Raw genomic sequence first — 16,821 nt, 5'->3', positions numbered from 1 at the left:
CTTCTGACTGGTGTTTCCATCTCTACCCTCCCCCTTTCTAAGCCATCCTCCACGCAATCACCAGATTAACTCTTTGGAAGCAGTTCTCAAATACCAGCATCATTTGTGAGCTTATTGAATATACAAATATTCAGCCTACTCTGGACCTCTTGAATCAGTAACTATGGGGCTGGAACTTGCGTTTTCACAAACCCTCCAAGTGGTTGGTTCTGTTGCAGGCTAATGCTTGTCCTAAAGCACTGCTGTGGTAACATGCTAGCTTGGCATGTTATCCTTGGCTTGGCCTCCAAAGCCCTAGATGATCTGGCTCTAATCCCCTAATCTTCCCACCTGTACTCTAAAGGTACTCAGAGTATTTTTCCTGTGTTTTGCCTTTCTCCTACTTTCCTTTTGCAACCTTATTCTTCCTAAGATGTCTGTCATTGATACCCTATGGCCCTTCGTGCTCCCATTTAAACAGCATTGCTCTAGTAATATATTCCCTGATCCAATTTGAAGTCTTTTTTCCCCTCTTTTGTGCTCCAATACCAACTTATAGCTCTCCTTCCCCATATTCATTTCTTTCTTTAAATATAGCTATTTTTGCAACCCATTTCCTCTGAGCATTTCCTCCTTCAAAGTATGGACTAGATCCTGCTAGTGTGCAGCGTCTATCATGTTTAAAGCCAACGCGTGGACATAAAGCAAACTCAAATATTTATAAAATCAACAAATAGCTGGGGACTGAATAGAAGGAGGAAATGACTGTTTTGAAAGAAATGTAGATTTATTACTTCATGGTGCCTCCACAGCACTTTGTCATTATGGTTTGAGCTTATTATATGTTTATTTTACCTATGAGATCATGAGTTGCTGAAAGGAATCCTGTCTTACCCATCTTCATGTTTACAACACTAGGCATAGTGCGTATTAGCATATTCTTTTTTCGCTTTTTTATTGATTGGCATTTTTTTTAAAGAATGAGAATACCTATGCTAACATAAAATCATCAGATTATAAAGTATTTCATAGTAGAAGTAATGAAGGGCCTAGTCCACTGAGCAGTTATCTTATTTGTTTTTCTGCAAACTGTGTTTGTAAGGTTTGGAGCCCAGATGGCAGAGAAGAGACTAATATAAAGGTGATTGCTTAAGGCTTGGAAGGTTTGATAATTAAAAGAACTATTTTGAGGGTCATGTGAGGCTCTTTATACCCACTTCCCTTAAGCCTTTTATATTTGCAAGAAGAATCTATTTGCTAAAGAGGATCATTAATTGGCCTAATAAGGAATAATGACATACACAGCTTTGGATGCCATGACAAAGGACAAAAACTGAGCTTTTATAGCAAAAAACAGAGTTATCTCCTTATCCCTAAATAAAAAGAAATACTAGGCAAGCATTTCCTCTTTGATAAAGAAGCTGGAGAGGGAATTCCCTGGCGAACCAGGGGTTAGGACTCGGCCCTTCCACTGCTGGGGACCTGGGTTCAATCCCTGGTCAGGGAACTAAGATCCCGCAAGTCGTGTGGCATGGCCCTAAAAACAAAACAAACAAGCAAACAAACAAAATGAGAAAACAAAAGGCTGGAGAGATTTTTTGTTAGGGGCATTTCTGATATGCTTATTTAGTGTGAACATTTCTAAATATACCACTTAACCATCATCTTAAACATTCTTAATATCAGTATCACAGTTCATGCATTGAAATCCTTAACAACAGTTTGTTCTTGTGATAACTTAATGTGTTCCTGACCATACTGATTTTTTTTTAATATATTTTTTTTGATGTGGACCATTTTTAAAGTCTTTATTGAATTTGTTACAATATTGCTTCTTTTTTTTCATGTTTTGTTTTGGCCATGAGGCATGTGAGATCTTAGCTGCCTGACCAGGGATCGAACCCGCACCCCCTGCATTGTAAGGCAAAGTCTTAACCAGTAGGCCACCAGGGAAGTTCCTTTAAAATACTGTTTACATAATTCATCTGCTTAAATATTTAATACTTAAATGTTAATTTAATTTAGATTAAATTAACAAAGCTATGAGTTAATGGCATTCATGTTAATGTAAGTGTTCTATATTTTCTTATCCTGCAGGTGACAATTTGAGGTTAACTTTAATTCCTCTCATTTCACTAAACCAACTTTTTCAATCCTTTTCTGTAAAGGCCAGATAAGTAAATATTTTAGGCTTTGAAGGCCACATACAGTCTCCGTCACATATTTTTCTTTTTTCTCATTTACAGCCCTTTAAAAATCACTTTTAACTTATGGGCTGTATAAAAACGGACTGTGGGCCAGATTTCATCCATAGGTCATAAACAAAATGTAAATACAGATGGAGACTGTATGAACACTTATATAACAAGTTTCATATGGGAGTCTATAATTGCTGAGACCTCATTACCACTTCTCCTCTACAACTAAAGGGTATTTTTCTATCTATACCTTGTGTATATAGCTAAAAAATTAAAAATGAATAGGAGATATTTAGTGCTAGTGATGGGCTGGGGCCCTACACAGACTTAAAGAATTGTAGAATTTAATTGCTAGAAGAAATTGAAGACATTATCTCACTTGAACCCCTTAATTACTGTATAGATAATCTACTTTATAGATAAGAACTCATAAATAAATATGATTAACTTACAAATATTAGAGGGATAGCAAGCCTTCAAATGAGTTCTTATGTAATTCAGTCAAATAATTTTCACTGAGAATTCTGAAAAATGAAAAGGTTATTTCTGGATCAAAATGCAAAATAACTACAACTATATACTACATAGGACTAACTCCTATATGTGGAGGAAAGCTGGGTAATGGTGCCACCTAAACAACATAATTCTTATTTAATTTAGGGATGGTGATTTCTGCTCTGTTTCCATTTAAACCTTCTTTTCACGTCCTCCTTTGTGTCCATCTCTCTCCATCACGCATGTGCTTACGCGCGCGTGCACACACACACAAACACACACACACACACACACCACCCACTCTTCCCACCAAATCATATAGTTAATACCTACTCTCTAGATCAGGAAGTCTCAGTTAGAACCCTGCTCTTGGTTGCACCAACGTTGCAGCGCTTCTCCTCCCTCCTCTCTTTCCCCAAACCTTACTGGGAAGTCCCACACAAAACTGTATCAGGGCAAATGAAGCCATCTGATTTTTTCCCCCATTACAAACTTTTTGAAAACTAAAATGTGCATAAAATATAGATAACTGTTCAATAATTCAGTTAAACAACTGTTCAACTATTTAATAATTACAAAACATATGCCCAAGTAACACCATTCATGTCAAGAAAGAATCCTGCCAGCATCCCAGAAGCCCCCCGTGTGCCCTTTTCCAATCACAACGCTCTCTCTGACTTCCTAGAGGGAACAACTATCCTGACTTTAGTAATAATTTCCTTGCTTTTTAAATGTGGTTTTGCCTTTTCGCTATCAGCCATAAACAACACAGTTTAGTCTTGCTTCTTCTTGAACTTCATATAAGTGGAATCATATTATATGTATTATTTTCCACACGGCTCTTTTCATTCAACATTATTTTGTAAAATTATTTTATTTTTGCCTGTAATATGTAGTGTTGCATGTCCAACTACATGAGGATTCTGAGTATTTGAAAGTGGCTCATGTGACTAAGGAGTTGAATTTTTAATTTAATTAATTTCAATTATTTTAACATTAAAATTAAAACTGATACTCAGTGTAATTATTGGAAAATGTTTATGTTAGCAAAATTTTCATATGTGATACATTTTTGACTGTAAATTTTATGAAATCTAAATACCAAACAAGTATTTGTAATAAAATTTAGCAACCAAAGTGTGATTTCAAAGAGTTAGTATGGGAAAAAAATGTAGATCCTCTCATTAGTTTTTATATTGATTACATGTAGATATGATAATACCTTGGATATTTTTAAATACTTAGTATGAAAAAAAAGTAGAATATCTTATTAATAATGTATATAATGGTTACATGTTAAAATGATAATATTTTGGATATAAGGGTTAAGTAAAAGATATTAACATATATTTCATCTGTTTCATTTTACTTTTATTTTTCAGTGGCTACCAGAAAACTTAAGATTACTTATGTGGCTTGCATTATGTTTCTGATGAAGTGTATGACTTCTAAGTATGATTATACCATACTTTACTCATTCAACTGTTGGTGTATACTGAGACTTTTCTAGTTTTTATTTATTAAAGACAATACTGCTTTGAAACTTCTTGTATTTGTATCCTGATACATATTTGCCTGAGTTTGTCTAGGATGTAATAGGGATACAAAATTGTTTCCTAAGAAGTTGTGCTATTTCAAGTTGGCAGATTGAAGCATGTCAAGTCTCCACCCCTTCAACTTCCACCAAAATCCTTAAGAATTATAGAAAAGATACAACTTAGAAATCACAAGCTTAGCTCAATGTGTGGGAGCAGCTCCCCTGCCAGAAACGTCCCGGAGCTGATCAGTTGGAATAGTGCGGTAGGAGCAGCCTACAGCACACATCAACCCCACATCTTCCCTCCTTGATCAAGGCAGCAAAAGGTGTTTTCTTCTAGGCAGAGCAATTGGTGTTAGAAAGTGGGCAAGGTCCCAGAACCCTGAAAGAAAGGTATACACTCCCTGACTAGCCACCAGAAGACACCTTCCACCTCTGCCTTATTCTCGGGGGAACCCACTGGGTGTAATAAGCCCCAACAGCTCATTTCACTTCTCCCCTAAAGCTAGGAAAGAAACACAGTAGAATCTCAACTACAAAGATGAATTACACTCAGGAATGACCAAACAATGTGAGAAAGCCAACTCCATTAAGGACAGAAAACAAAAACAAACATAAGAGCTTATAGCCAACGAATCAGAGTTAACAAAGCACAAGAGGATCTTAGGATAGCACAATTATTACCCTCAGACAGATGTAAGCAGATAGTTCGTCCATTAATCAACTTAAGAATATACGAATGAAAAGTGTTAGCAATAATTAAAAAAACTCAGTATATGAGCAGCAGAAATGACAGTTAAAGAATAAATTAGGAAACTGAGAGATCCAGCCAATGACTTCTCCAGAATGCAGAATGAAGGGAGCAGAAACGATTCACAGTCAAGCCTGACCCCTGGGTCTGCCCGAAGAATGTTAAGCCCTTTGCTTCTGCTGGTTTCACAATAAAGTCTAGTAACATGCTGTGGGGAGGAAGGCGTGGCGTTTTGCACCTGTTTCTTATATCTGATAAGCAGGAAGGAACATAGCCAGTATCCCAAGAGTGGAGTGAGGGAGTGGTAGAGAGAGCCAGTACAGAAGAAAGTATGTAAGATGTCAAAGGTAGGTTTCTCTTGCCTGGAAGAATTCCCTTCCTTGCAGGTAATATTAACAGTGGTACATCCTTCAGGAGCCTTGGGGATCTGAGCACAGGCTATGTTGCCTTGTGAATCTATTTCCACTGAGTTCTGCATTTAAAACGTTCTGCTTTTCACTCACAGTGTCTCTTGGTCACATATTTATATTAATTCCATCTCGTAGCTTAATTCCAGCTCATAAATTAATTCTTTACTCATAGCTTATGAGAATTAAAATATTACTACCTGGAAACTCTGCAACTCAGTTATTAAGGTGGTTCATATTATACAGAATGTAGTCACACACATTTGTATAAGATCACTAAAACAAAAATACAAACGACTTCAATTCCCACAAAGAACTCTTGGAGCCCTGAGCATGCTTCAAAGACCCAGACCTCAATTTTAAATTCACCATTTTAGAAGGAATCACAGTGATTGTCAGAATACATGTTAGGGGGAATGGTCAACAGATGGTGCTAATATTGATTGTTTTCTCACCTCTAAATAGTGGTTGCATATTTCCATGCAAATGATCCAAAAAATAAACAAATCAATATGTCCAACGACATTTATGATAACCCTTTCCATACCTTCAAAGGTAGGAAAAAACTCTACCTCCCCATATCGCATAACAACACTGTATGTATATACCATACATGATATACAAACGTCACAGGAAATGATGGTATATGAAAAAACGCTACAGAAAAGTGGAACTCATATATACTAACTATAACTTTGAACGTTGACAAGGATTCAGTAAGTACAGCAAAGAGATGATCCTCAACTCTTTATGGCACTGTCTTCTCTGACTGGCTGATGCCCATATCAGACTGGTTACAGTTTGAATATCATGGTAGGACAGGGTGTAACCAAACAGTATGTATTTCAAATTAATGGGGTTTCTTTCTCTGAAGTTGTTTGGATGACAGGATAGTAGAAATTTTTAAAATAACAACGGTAAGTTCAGCCTAGAAGTAAAGTTTAGACTGAGAATGAGTTAGTCACCAAAAATTTACCCAAAAAGGAGCTTCAAATAAGCAATAACTGAATAACTGAAACAAAATACATTAATCTGTAAAATTCCAAATATTCATTTTGACTGAAGAAAAAATTTTTTAAACTATGGGGAATCAGAGTTAAAGCCAGATCTAAAACTTTCTCACACCATGAAAATATCAAAACCAGGAATGAAGTAACATTTAAGAAAGATCCACGTCTAACTTTTGACCAGGGTTCTAGTCTAAGGCAAGCTTCTGAATTTCACATTCATTCTTGATTCTGTATTACTGACAATTATCCTTCTTTCCACCTCTGTAACTTCTAGGAAATTGAGAGGTCTCAGGGTTTCTTTGTTTGATTAACTATATATATATATATATAAAATGCAAACAATACGCCTTTCTGGAACTGATCTACTCTCCTTCCCCTGCTTTCTTTCTCCACAAAGTACTTAGCAATGCTTGAAATTATATCTATCTATTTATTATACTTATATACTTATTTCTATATATTTGTAAACCCCCGGAGAATTGGGAAACTTGGTCTGTTTCATTCTTGGGCCTGTAACCCTAGCATGTAAAAGAGTTCCTGGCATATAGTAGATACTCAAAAATATTTTTTGAATGAATTCAGAAAGTGACAAGTTATCAACTATCAGATACTTTTATTTAAAACAAATTATCCATTTATCATCACTCATGAGGATAAGTACAGGAAAAGAAATGTCTTTCTTCTCCCCTACATTTGTGACTCAATCTTCTGAGACAAGAATCCTTTGAGAATTTCATAAAAGCAATGGTTCTTTTCCCTAAAAAACTGCACTTTCTTGAACACACACAAAAGTGTGCATGCAATTTCGACTTGTGGATCATCCTTTTAGGGCAGAGGTCTGTGAATAGAGAGGACTGAATCCAGAGTGCCAAACTTGAATGGGAAATAAAATTACACCTCAGTTTTCACAAATCTCTAACTAAAATCAGCACTTCCTTCCATTATGAATGTAGGCAACAAACCACAGTAGATCAGCAGTATAGTTAATTTGGGCCCAATAGAAATCACAGGTCATTTCATATCACGTATATGTTGCAGATACCTCGAAATATCATTTATTCTCATCACTACCCTGGAATTATAATATTTATTAGACCTACCACTGTATCTTGTTTCTTAATGTGTTAAGAGAAGCATTTTTATTACTATTTCACTAATTTTAAAAATATTCTGAAAACTATTTCAATATAGCTGGTTTCCTTTGTTTTTCTACATAGTTGGGCTTATTATACATTTTAAAACATTATCCCAAGAACATAAGCTTCTGCAGCTTGCCAAAGAGGTATACACTGGGGAGCAGGAGGGAGGTTAAGGAATTCTGCTTTGGGGAACCACTGACCTCAAGTTAGGAACCTCTGCTTATAAGGTATAAACTTCAAGCTGACTTAGAAATCTTCAAACCTTACCAGACTCATGTTATAGTGTATCGCCTCCCAAACACATGTTTTTTAAAAATTAATTTTTTAATTTCAATTTATTTTTTAAAAATATGTAATATATATTCACATCTCAAAATTCCAAAAATATGTAGCACACAATTCAAACTTTTTCTCTTACCTCTGTCCCTCAGTCTACCACTCCCCTCCACTCCCAGAGGAAATTGTTATCTATTTCTTGTGCCAAATGATTTTCATTTTTCTTACAAGTTTAGGAAATAAAATCTCCAAGTTAGATACTATCACAGGAAATATAAACTACATATAATATTTAGGAAATCTGTAAATTAAAAATAATTGCCTGGTTCTAGCATGTTTTTCCTTACCAATAAGATATCAGACTAAGGAGGCATCTCTTTAAGGGTGGTCATAATACCTGTTTTTAGATTGACTGTTATGTCTTTTATTATTAATTCAGAAGTCATTTATGACTTGTCTATTCAAGTTGAGCTACAGATATGACCACAGACTGTTATGAAAAATTACTTTGAATGTTTTTTTTCCAAAATCACTTATGTATCTAAACTGACATTTTCTACAAATCCATAAAAAAAATTAGTAACAGAAAAACGGGCAAAGGACAGACAATTCAGAGATAAAATACAAATGTTCAGTAAACATATAAAGATATTTAAGTTCACAAGTAATAAGAAAAATTCAAATTCAGATGGGCCTCCTTTTATTCACCCGTCAGATTAGCAGAAAAAAAAAAAAAAGGGAGAATATCCAGTGGTGGTGGAAGGGTGTGGGGAAATGAATGTCATCACAGCATGATGACTGGAGTATAAGTTGGCACAACTTTTTGAGGGCAATTAAAATTTTATATCTAAATAGTCTTCACCCCAACAATCCCATTTCTAGATAACTATTCTATAGAAATAAATGACCAGGCTCACAAAAATACATGTACAAGGATATTCATTGCAGCAATACAAGTAACAAGAAAACTGGACATAATCTCAACATCCTTCAATAGGGGCATTATTAAACTGTGATACATTCATACTATGGAATATTATGCAAGAGTTTAAATGAACAGGGTAAAGCTCTATGTACTGGTAAGGAAAGAAATCTAAGACATATCATGAAATGAAGGAATCAAGTTGCAGGATGTTACTTATGTATAAAAAAGATAAGAAAAACACACAAACCTATTTTGCTACCTGTAAATATGTATGTACTCAAACGTATGGAAAAGAGTCTGGAAGGATTAATACAAAACTCAAAGTAGTGGGTGGGGGATTAGGGCACAAGGAGGGTTTTCACTATATCTGTTATTTCATTGTTATATATTGAGAATATAATCATGTATTACTTGTATAATGGAAAATAAGTTTAAATTGTCTCTTACTGATTTTAAAGAGGTCCTGCCAAATTTAATTTTTAAAATAAACACAGAATTTCAATCATTAGGTTGCTTTGGGTTATGGAAGGGGAAATACCTTTTCTCACAGGTATTGACCTCAAAATTCTGGACCAAGAAGGATCTTACAATGCAGTTAGCTTTCTGTATTCATATTTGGGGAGAGTATACTCACAGCTTCTAAGCCCAGCAGTATGCCTTCCTTATACTTTCATCAATGTAAGAAACAGAGTTTCCTTGGAAATTTCTGTGAAGAGACACAGTTCATATCCTTTTATAGGTAGGAAGAGAATGTAGAGAATAAGGAAAAGAATAGTGGCCACCGAGTGGGAAATATTCAAATGCAGAAAAGACCAGCTTTCCAGTTCCCACAGCTTATCAGCTTCTCAGTGTGCACAATTAATAAAAACATACTGTGAGGCCACTGGCACAAACAATGAGGCATCTCCTCAGAACCTGAACTTCCTATCTGTCCAATTTCTTGGATACACGCCAATTACATTTTTTCCAAAATCACTTATGTGTCTAAAATGACTCCTACAAATCAATGAGAAAAATGGCAAACATTTATCAATATCAGCAAATAAATATAAAGAAATCCTATGCCAGGAAACATCAAGGCTTTGGCTCAGTCCCCTCAGAATCTCTCCATGTGTTAGAAGGATACAGGCAATTAGAAATTATAGGGAGTAATACAAAAATATCTCTTCAACATATTGTATAGGGAAAAGCACAAGTCACTGAGCAAGGAATAAAGTTATTACCTCATTAGGGGAACAAAATACAAAGGAAAGAGATCAGAAGGAAGGACACACATCAAAACAGTAACAGGAGTTACCTTATTGGTGGTAGGGAAGGTGGGGTGCAATTTTCACATTTTATCCTATATACTTCTGTGACATTTCTTTTTTTAAACAGTGAGAATGTATCCATTTATTAGACATGTTTAAGACAAGCTGTTAAATGCCTGAGGTTCAGTTTCAACCACCAACTCAGTGGATGACTTCGAATCTTTCGCTTTAGCTTTGTCCTCTTCCCTCAGCAACAATGTAACTATTCAGTTTATATGCACATTTTTCCCGGGAGTCAGAAAGAAGTCAAAACGGATACCTGTCTGCCCATCTGCCTGAGGGACATTTTCACTCAAACAGAGCCTTCTGCTTGCTTTATACTCACCAATAAAAGATGCCTAAGACTGAACTCATCTCCCTCAAACTGACTCTGCTTCCCAAATGCTGTATTTCCACCTGTTATACCACCATCATTCTGCCCATCAACAAATGTGACTTTTCTCTTTCCTGTACTACAATCCCCCAACTCTAGTCAATTACTACATCTTATCAGTTTTTCCTCTGTAGTACTCTCAGGTTTTTCTTTCTACTTCCATCACAACCACTCTAATTCGGCTCCTTCTCACTTTACTCCTAGATTTTGCTAAAGCATTCTATTTGGTCTCCCTGAATCAAGCTTTCCTCTCTAGATCCCTCTACATATGAAATCTAAAATAAGCCTCTTATATTAATCATTTGTCTCTCTTGCTTGAAAACTTGCAGTGGCTCCCCATATCTTACAGCGGAACTTTCAAACCTGCATTGCCGATAGCCAAGGTATTTTATAATCCTACCTTTCATTGTTGCCTAACCCAATTCTTTTCAGCCAGACTAATCTATAAAATTCTGATCATCCTTGCAGTCACACTTTTGCCTAGACTGTACTGCCTCTTATTTTTCTGACAAATCACAGCTAATCTTTAAGTCCCAGCTAAACATTGAGCTTATCCATGCAGCCTTCTGTGACCTCCACACCCCTGTGATTACAGGTTCTGGTGAATTACACCACCTATCTGTACTTCTCTTAATACTTAATTATATATTACCTCCCTTTTAAGGCATATCCTCTTTCTTCCCACTTGTCAATGTCATGATCTGGAGACAATGCCATATACTTCAGTGGCTCCCAGAGTATTTAGCCCTGGGTTGGGCACAAAATGGGTGCTACATATGGAAAGCCAGGGGACAAAGATGAGTTCTAGATATAACTGAGGAATGGAATAATAATAATAGCTAACACTAAAATATATGCTATGCATTGATAGAAGAGCTTTACCTATATTAACTCATCTAAATCTCCCAATGAGATTGGAGTCATTGGGAGATTGAGGAGTCACAGGAGTCATCCTATGAGATGATGACTACCATAATCCCCATTTTACAGATGAGGAAATTGAGTCATAAAGCTAATAAATGACAGACCTGGGTTCAAACCCAGTTAGTCTGGCTCCGGAATCTCTACCCTTAACCACTTTATTGTATTACCACCAATGAGATTGGGAGAGGGACATGTTGATGTAAAGAGGATGGAATAAAGATGGAAGAAGAGTAGATGTTAAGGAATTAAATAATGGGGTAAAAAATGGAGAAGGAAAAAATAAGGGCAATTAAAAGTAAAAGACTGGAGGAGAGGGGAAAATGGTAAGAAGGAGAAGATAAGGAATCATTGACAAACAAAAGGTGGAAACAGAAAGTCAGTCAACGTGGATTGGGGAGAAGGAGGACCCAGGAAGACCTGCAGAAAGGCTGCCATGTCAGGCAGGATGCAGAGAACAAATGAGGAGAGGCGATTCTTACCTGATGGTGAAGGTGCCATTGTAGGCGTCAGGCTCTGGCTCAGGCACTCTGTGGAGCTTCTGCTTTGGGCTAAGACCAACACACGACAGCGTCTCATTTGTGCAGGTACAGAGCTCACATATGCTGAAGTTTATGGTGGCATTCTGTTCCGGCTGCTTCTTTTCTGGGGTATATTTTACACCAGGAAGGCCTGTGGATACTGAATACTGAGTCGAAGGAAAAAGAACTGTCTCAGATGCCCTTGGTTGCTGAGATATGTTAACTCCCAGGCCCACAGGTAGAACTGTGACTTGAGTCAGGTTTGGTTGTGCAAGTGTCACCTCAGGGTGTTTTGGAGGGGAAGCTGTAGTCTGCTGTAGGGATGTACAATGTCCAGCCTCCATAGTGGGTTCTGGAATTGTGGTTTGCTCTAGGTCCACATGATGAACTGTGACGCTGGATGATGTTGAATACTGACCTTGATCCTTACTACAAGTTGGAACTGTCACCTCCTGCTGGAATGCAGATTGAATTACTACATCCTGAGGTGCCTCTGGAGGCTGAGTTGTGGTCTCCTGCATGATTGGAGAAGGTACAGTCTCCATATTGCATCCTGCATTAACGGTAAGTTCCACATCCATAGGTTGAATTGTGACTTGAGTCAGGTTTGTCTATGCAAGTGTCATCTCAGGGTGTTTTGGAGGGGGAGCTGTAGTCTGCAGCCGGGCTGTAGAATGTTCAGACTCCGTAGTAGGTGCTGGAGTTTTGGTAAGCTCCAGGTCCAAAGGTTTAACTGTGATACTGGGTGATGTTCGGTGCTCAGCATGATCCTGATCTGGGGCTGGAACTGGCACCTCGGGATACAACGGAGACTGAGCTACGACTTCCTTAATGAGCTCTGGAGGCTGAGCTTGCGTCTGTTGCATTGCTGGAGAAGGTTCAACCTCCATACTGGATTCCAGAATTAATGTAAGTTCCAGGTCCAAAGGTTGAACTGTGACCTCAGTTAAGGTTGGATGCTGAGCCTGAACTTGCTCTGGATTTGGAAGTGTCACCTCGGGGTATGCTGGAGGATCTATAGTCTCCTACAGGGGTGTGGAATGTTCACCTCCATAGTAGGTTCTGGAGATGTGGTAAGCCCCTGGTCTAAAGGTTGAACTGTGACACTGGGTGATGTTGGAAGCTCAGTGTGATCCTGATCTGGTGTTGGAACTATTGGGTTCTGATATACTGGAGGCTGAGCTACAAAAAATTCCTTAGGTGGTTATGGAGGCTGTGTTAAGTTATCCTGCATGGTTGGAGAAGGTTCATCCTCCTTAGTGGGTTCTGGCCTTATGGGCAGTTTAAGGTCCAAAGGTTGAATAGTGACCTCAGTCAAGGCTGGATGATGAGCCTGAACTTGCTCTGCATTTGGAAATGTCACCTCGGGGTATGTTGGAGGAACTGCAGTCTGCTGCATGGCTGCAGAATGTTCAGCCTCCGTTGTAGGTTCTGGAGTTCTGGGAGCCCCTGGTCCAAAGGTTTAACCCTGACCCTGGGCAAGTTTAAATGCTGAGCTTGGTCCTTTCCTAGTGTTGGAACTGTTATCTTATAATGCACTGGAATTTGTGCTACAACCTCCTTAGGTGGTGCTGGAGGCTGAGATGGGTCCTCCTGCTCAGCTGGAGAAGGTTCTGTCTATTTAAGGGGTTCCAGAGGTAGGTCTGGGAACTCCTGCTGGACTGGAGAAGATTCCATATTCTCAGGGAGCTGTAGAAGCTGAGGAAGCGTCCCTTGAGGGACTGGAAATGGTTCCACCTTTGCAGGGAGCTCTGATGACTGAGCCTGAAGCAGCTGCTGTGTGGGAGAAGGTACCACCCATCCTTAGGGGCCTCAGGAGATATATCTGAGCCCCCTTACGGAACTGTAGGCTGAGCTGGAGCCTCTTCCTGGATTAAAGAAAGCTCTATCCCTCCAGGGGGATCTGGAGTCTGAGTAGGGTCCTCCTGCTGCACTGGAGGATGTTCAACCTCATTAGTGGGCTCTAGAGTTAAGACAACCGCCAGATCCACGGGTTTAACTGTGATATTAGGCAACACTGGATGTTCAACTTCACCTGGACCTAGAGGTGAGAATGTCACTTCATTATGTACTGAAGGTTGAGCTGCACCATCTGTAGAGGCCCCTGGAGGCTGAGTTGGGTGCTGATGCTGGACTGGAGAAGGTCCAACCCACTCAGTGGGCTTTGGATGCTGAGCTGAGCTCTCCTGCTGGCTTGGAGAAGGGTCAGTTTCCTCAGGAAGCTCTTCAGGTTGAGTTGGGGCTCCCTGCTGAATTGGAGAAGGTTCATCATTTTCAGAGGGGGTTGGATGCTGATCTGAAATCTCTTGCTGGACTGACAAATGTTCCAACTGCTCAGGGGACACTGTAGACTGAGCCAAGGTTTCTTGTTGGGGTGGAGAAGTTTCAACCTCATTAGTGAATGCTGGAGATACGATAAGTGCAATATCCACAGGTTTAACAGTGACATCGGGCCACTGCAGAAGCTGAGCTTCATCCTGACGTAGAGGAGAAACTATTGTCACAGGATGCTCTGCAGAGAAAACTACAGTCACATTAGAGAGCTCTGGAGACTGAGTTGGAGAGGATTCCACCTCACCATGAGACTCTGGAGGCTGAGCTGTGGCTTCCTCCTGAGGTGGGGAAGGTACAAACTCAGGAGCCTGTGGATGCTGATCTGGAGTCTCCTGCTGGCTTGTGGCAGGTATAACCTCTTCTCCAGGATGCTCTGGATACTGATCTGGGGTCTCCTCTTGTACTGAAGTTTATTATGTGTACCGGCTTCTGGAGATTGGGTTGGAACCTCCTCTTGAACTGGCAAAGGTTCAACCTCCTCACGTGGCTGTGAAGGCTGTGTGTGGGCCTCATGTTGCATTGTAGAAAATTCTGCATTAGTAAGGGGCACTGAGGCTGAGCTGAAGGCTTGCGCTGATTTGGAGAAGGTCCCACCTCTGGAGTGGGTTCTTTTATTACAGTAATCTCCACATCTGTAGATTTGACAGTGACACTGGATAAGTCTGAATGCTGAGCATGAGGGTGACCTAGAGGTGAACCTGTCATTTCATGATGCTCTGGAGGTTGAGCTGGCTGTTCCTGTTGAGTTGGAGGAGGATCCACACCCACTGAAGAAGGCTCTGGAGGCTGAGCTGGTTGCTCCTGCAGTGTTGCAGAGGTTCTCTCTCCGCTGGAGAAATAGCTGGTTATCTCCTGCTGGGTTGGAGAAGATTCTGCTTAATAGGGGTCTCTGGAGAGTGATCTGTGGCTTTCTCTTTTGTTGCAGAAGTTTCAGCTTCTCCAAAAGACTCTGAAAGCTGAGCTGGGGTCTCCTGCTGGGTTGCTGTTTTCACCTCCTCAGAGGCTCTGTAGGCTCAGAAGGCTGAGTTGGTTGTTCCTGTTCGCATGGAGAAGGCTCAGCTTCCACAAGAGGCCCTGGGGGCTGACCTGTGGGCTCCTGCTGCGTTGGAGAAAGTTCAACTTCCCCAGGAGGCTCAGAAGGCTGAGCTGGTTGCTCCTGCTCCCTTGAAGGCTCAACCTCTCCAGGAGGCTCTGGAGGCTTAGCTGAGGTCTCTTGTTGGGTTGGAGAAGATTCTGTCCCCTCAGGATGCTCAAGAGATGGAGCCAGGGCCTCCTGCTGAGCTGTAGGAAATTCAGCTTCTGTAGTGGGCTCTGGAGTGATGGTAAGTTCCAAATCCAGAGGTTGAAGTGTAACACTGGGCAAGTTGGAATGAGCATGACGCTGAATGTCAGGTAGAGATACTACCACATCACTCACTGGAATTTGAAGTACATACTCAGTAGGAAACCCTGGAGCCTAAATTGGGGCCTCTTGATGGAGTAGAGAAGGTTCAATCTTCTCAGGGTGCTCTGGAGCCTGAGATGGGGCATGCTGCTGGATTGGCAGAGGTTCAACCTACTCAGGGCTCTCTGGAGGCTGAGATGGGGTCTCCTGCTGGACTGGAGAGGGTTCAACCTCTTTAATGACCTGTGGAGTTACGGTAAGTGCCAGATCCATAGGTTTAATAGTGAAATTGTACAAGTTTGACTGCTGAGCTTCATTTACCCCATGATGCGCTACTGGTCGAACTACAAGCTCCTTAAGTGTCTCCAAAGGCCGGGCGAGGGCCTCTTGAGAACTTGGAGTTTCTAGTTCCTCAGGGGCCTCTGAAGGCTGAGATGGAGCCTCCTGCTGAAGTGGAGGTGGTTCTACCTCTTCAGCAGGCTCTGGATGCTGAGTCTGGGCCTCTGCCTGGGGTGAAAAAGATTCAACCTCCTCAGGGGCCTGTGGATGCTGAGCAGGGGTCTCCTGGGGTAAAGTTTCATCCTCCTCAGTGAGCTCTGGATGACGAGTTTGGGCCTCCTGTTGGGATGGAGAAATATCTCATCCTCATCAGAAGGCTCCCTCTCCTGTAGCTTTTGTGCCATGTTTTCCTTGCCTGTGGCGTTGAGAGGCCTATACGTATCCCTAAGCCAAAGTGGCTGCCTTCTCCCAAAAAAGCCTTCCTAGAACACAGAAAGGGAAATATTAATTCTGCATCTCTCCTATTTTGTCTGGTCACAGTACTTTATCCTCCTCAAATTTTCCTGACTCTCACCTCCCCTGAGCTTCTCTTACGCAGCAGAAATCGAAAAAAGCCCCTTGGAGGAAAACACACACAGTTAGTGTTACACATCATTTTTCATCTCTCTCACAATGTGTTATCTCCGGTCTTAGTAGGACTAAATGGGTACCTCAGTCCATAATCACAATGAGCAAAATCACCACAAACCAGGATCTTGAAAATAATTCCATTCATGCTGGCCTTCCAGAAGTTCTCTGTGTCTGTCCAAAATGGCCCTCTAGTGTCTCTGGGGAGACCTGTGCATGTGGCTTAGCATGGAGTATAGGCAGGATTTTCAGCCCCATTCACCTTTCTTGGCCCTTGGCCAAGTGCCATCGTGCAGAGAAAACACTGCACAACGGCGCTGGGCAGAAACACGTTACTCACTAGATGTGCTTCACA

This window comes from Tursiops truncatus, chromosome 4 (assembly GCF_011762595.2).
Source record: "Tursiops truncatus isolate mTurTru1 chromosome 4, mTurTru1.mat.Y, whole genome shotgun sequence".
Classification (NCBI taxonomy): Eukaryota; Metazoa; Chordata; class Mammalia; order Artiodactyla; family Delphinidae; genus Tursiops; species Tursiops truncatus.
The sequence above is the reverse complement of the archived record's forward strand: the minus strand, read 5'-3'. Positions refer to the sequence as shown.